This window comes from Mesocricetus auratus, unplaced genomic scaffold (genome assembly GCF_017639785.1).
Source record: "Mesocricetus auratus isolate SY011 unplaced genomic scaffold, BCM_Maur_2.0 Super-Scaffold_100038, whole genome shotgun sequence".
Lineage (NCBI taxonomy): Eukaryota > Metazoa > Chordata > Mammalia > Rodentia > Cricetidae > Mesocricetus > Mesocricetus auratus.
In genome coordinates, this window is record NW_024429216.1 from 8,708,919 (window position 1) to 8,712,695 (window position 3,777).

Here is a 3,777-nt window from a genome sequence, read left to right on the forward strand (position 1 = left end):
GTGATGGTCCCTGGCAAAGGGAGTGATTCTCTTCACTGGAACTTACGATCCTGTAAACAATCTCTCAACTAAGACCCCGTAAGCAATCCTAATGAAACTCATCAGGTCATCAAAATCCACTAATTAAAAGCAGCCGAGGGACTAGGTAGTGAAAAGTTTATGCACCCTCATAAGTCTCTCCACTGATGCAATCCAAATCAGACCAAATCAAACCAAATTAGAAAAAGCCCATGTTTAATGGACACAACACTCCCAGATGGCCTTCCAGTCCCCCCAGAGAGGAGACGGGAAAGGGGGACCGGAAAACCACATGTCTGTTTTCTGGAGGGCAGTTTAAATACCCTATGGGAGTGGTCTTGAGCATCTGGGGGGGCATCATTTGTCGAGCTTTCTGAGCCTCAGCAGGGTTTGAAGGGGGATGGGGGAGGGGGTTTGGGTGGACCCTCTACCTTAACATCCCAGACTCTTTGGGTATCTGGATGCCGGGGGCTGGGGCAAAGGTTTTACCATAGCATCCCAGACTCTTTGGGTATATGCACACTGGTCGTGTCTGGTTTCTTCCTGCTGACAAGGGAAGGTGTGGGGGAGCGGGAGAGTCCGGAGTTGGTGGGTTCACGCTCAGTGGAAGGCGTGGGTGAAGAAGCATCTGGTTAGCTGCCATCCTGGAAACCTCAGGCACCTGTTCCTTGAGGTGGACAAGACAGGTTGCTAGGAGAAAAAAAAATAGATTGTTGTCATCGGCCCTAATTGTACTGACGAAGGTGAATGTGTCAGGAAAAAGAGCAAATGGGCCCTTTATTGTGGCATCTTGGAAAACCAGAGGGTGGGGGTCCCAGCTGCTGGACAGACCAAGTGTCCATTTAAGCCTGGAGAGGAGGTACCAGGTACCAGCATGGATGTCCTAGGAGCTCGGCAGCCGAAGGGGTGGCTTGGATCACAGCGTAGGGTCCTGTCCACCAGGGCTGGAGAGACTTAGGAGCAAGCTGTTTGAGGAGAACTCTGTCCCCTGGGGAGAGCAGGGCAGGCTCAGGGGCAGTTTGGCCCATTGGTGTAGAGGCAGGGAGATAACCATCAGCATGTGAGCAGAGAAGGGACCTCAGAAGGAAGAGGCAGGGAAGGTGCCCAGCCAATGGAGGAGTCTGGGCTGGGAGCTGGTGATTAAGGAGGAAGGGCCTTCCATAAAGGAGCTCAAAAGGGCTTAGGCCTGTGGGAGAACGTGGGGTGACCCGGAGGCAGGTAAGGGCAGTGGGGACAAGGGATGGCCAAGATAACGTGGTCCAGTGGAGAGCTTGATTAGCTGTTGTTTGATGAGTCCATTAGCCGTCTCTACCTTTCCCGAGGATTGTGGATGGTAGATGTGGAGCTTCCAGGAAAAGTTGAGAGCTTCTGAAACAAACTCTATGACCCTGAAAGTGAAGGCTGGCTCATTGTCCGTTGGAAAGATGATGTGGTCCAGGAGTACCTGGGCCTCCACATCTGCTGTCTCCCTGGAGGTGGGAGCAAGTGTCATCAAGGGCCAGGAGGTAACGGAGTTCTTTATGAGTGGGCATGTGAGTGAAATCCACCTGCCAATGTGAGGTCTGGTGGTCTGAAATGATAGACAGTGCTTGGTCCTGAGGATGAGGCTGTTGTTTAAGTAGAAATCCACCTGCCAATGTGAGGTCTGGTGGTCTGAAATGATAGACAGTGCTTGGTCCTGAGGATGAGGCTGTTGTTTAAGTAGAAATCCACCTGCCAATGTGAGGTCTGGAGGTCTGAAATGATAGACAGTGCTTGGTCCTGAGGATGAGGCTGTTGTTTAAGTAGAAATCCACCTGCCGATGTGAGGTCTGGAGGTCTGAAATGATAGGCAGTGCTTGGTCCTGAGGATGAGGCTGTTGTTTAAGTAGAAATCCACCTGCCAATGTGAGGTCTGGAGGTCTGAAATGATAGACAGTGCTTGGTCCTGAGGATGAGGCTGTTGTTTAAGTAGAAATCCACCTGCCAATGTGAGGTCTGGAGGTCTGAAATGATAGACAGTGCTTGGTCCTGAGGATGAGGCTGTTGTTTAAGTAGAAATCCACCTGCCAATGTGAGGTCTGGAGGTCTGAAATGATAGACAGTGCTTGGTCCTGAGGATGAGGCTGTTGTTTAAGTAGAGCCATCCATCCTTTGTTTGAATGCCCCCTCTTTTCAAGAGTTCATCCCTCCCCTCTGGTTGATAACAGGGCTGACAGGAGGGTGTCAAAAACAAAATAAGTGGCGGTGGGTTTCAGAAATAGGAAACTGAGGTCTGGAAGGGAAGGAGGAGGGGTCCCAGTTCCCAGATGGGCAGGAATCTGAAGGCGCCATGAGCCTAGCGGACAAGACCTGTGCTGTGAGACTCTGGCTGAGGCGGAAGAGAAGGAGCGCAGTGTCCAGAAACTGCATATGAGAGTTCTGTTCACTTGTCCCCACGTGGGGAAATATTTCAGGATCACCGAGGATGGCAAGTTTAAAAGATCGCCCTGGTGGTCATCTGTCCCATGGTCAAGGTATATTGAGGCTAGGGCTTAGTGCAGAGAACTCAGGTGTTCAGGCCATACGGTGTCAGACAGCCCCAATTTAAACAGATTTTGAAAAAAGGCAGCCCAAGGGCCCATTTCACAAGTCTGTGCCAGAACCCAGAGCCTAACGCAATGGGTCCCCTGTGGTAGGCCTTGGGTCAAAAACAGAGGGGGTGTGGGAGAATCCTTGAACAGAACGTCTTCTGAAGAAGAGGTCCCACTGGGCAAGGCAGGACCTTGTCCCACTAACAGGTCGGGGGCCTGGCATGGCGTGTTTGGCAGGAGACCCCAAAATCACAGGAGGGCCTGGGCCTGTAAGGCAATGACTGGGTAAGGACAACTTACCCCGTCGAAAGCCCGTCTGAGCCTGGCGGAGAGCAGGTGTGGGGAAGAAGGGTGTTTTCCCACCACGTGACCCTGGGCCAGTGGGGAAAAAACAGCCCCCTTGGTGGAACCTCCAGATGAAAAGTTTCTACACCCCAATAAGCCTCTCCCCCATGCAACAATCCCAATCAGACCAAATCAAACCGAATTAGAAAAAGCCCACGTAGCTGGGCATTGGTGGCACACGCCTTTAATCCCAGCACTCGGGAGGCAGAGGCAGGCAGATCTCTGTAAGTTCGACACCAGCCTGGACTACCAAGCGAGTTCCAGGACAGCCTCCAACGCCACAGAGAAACCCTGTCTCGAAAAACCAAAAAAAAGAAAAAAGGAAAAAAGAAAAAGCCCACGTTTAATGGACACAGCGTTGCTGGATGGCCATCCAGCCCCCCAGAGAGGAGATGGGAAAGGGAGACCAGAAAAACCACCAGTCTGGTTTCCGAGGGGCAGTTTAAATACCCTGTGGGAGTGGTCTTGAACATCCCTGGGGGAGGGGCTATCATTTGGCGGGCTTTCTGAGATGCAGCAGGGTTTGGAGGGAGATGGGGGAGGGGGCTTGGGTGGCACTTCCACCAGAACGGTAGAAAGAGGTGAGGCCTGGGATGGGAGGGAGCAAGAGAGAGTAACAGGTTGAGTTGGATAAAAATGTTCTGTATGTGTGTGAAAATTTCAGAATGAATCTCACTGCATGCATCATTAACATACGCTAATAAAAATTAATTAGGGCCGGGAGAAGGCAGATAAGCACCTCCACCTGAGGACTGGAGATTTTAGGCTTCAGAACACTGGCAAGGAAGACAGGAGACCCCTGGGGCAGGCTGGTCAGCTAAAGGAGGGATTCCAGAGAGACCCTGTCTAAATAAATACAGTG

The 3,777-nt window shown here is 51.7% G+C and overlaps 1 long non-coding RNA gene across 1 annotated transcript; it reads right to left on the bottom strand.

Moving 5' to 3' along the window:
• Positions 1 to 217: 217 nt before the first annotated feature.
• Positions 218 to 2,171, bottom strand: LOC121135525. Its single transcript, XR_005872636.1, has 2 exons — positions 1,649 to 2,171; positions 218 to 1,565 (listed from the first exon to the last, which is right to left on the bottom strand). It is a non-coding gene; the product is annotated as an uncharacterized LOC121135525 (long non-coding RNA).
• Positions 2,172 to 3,777: the final 1,606 nt, after the last annotated feature.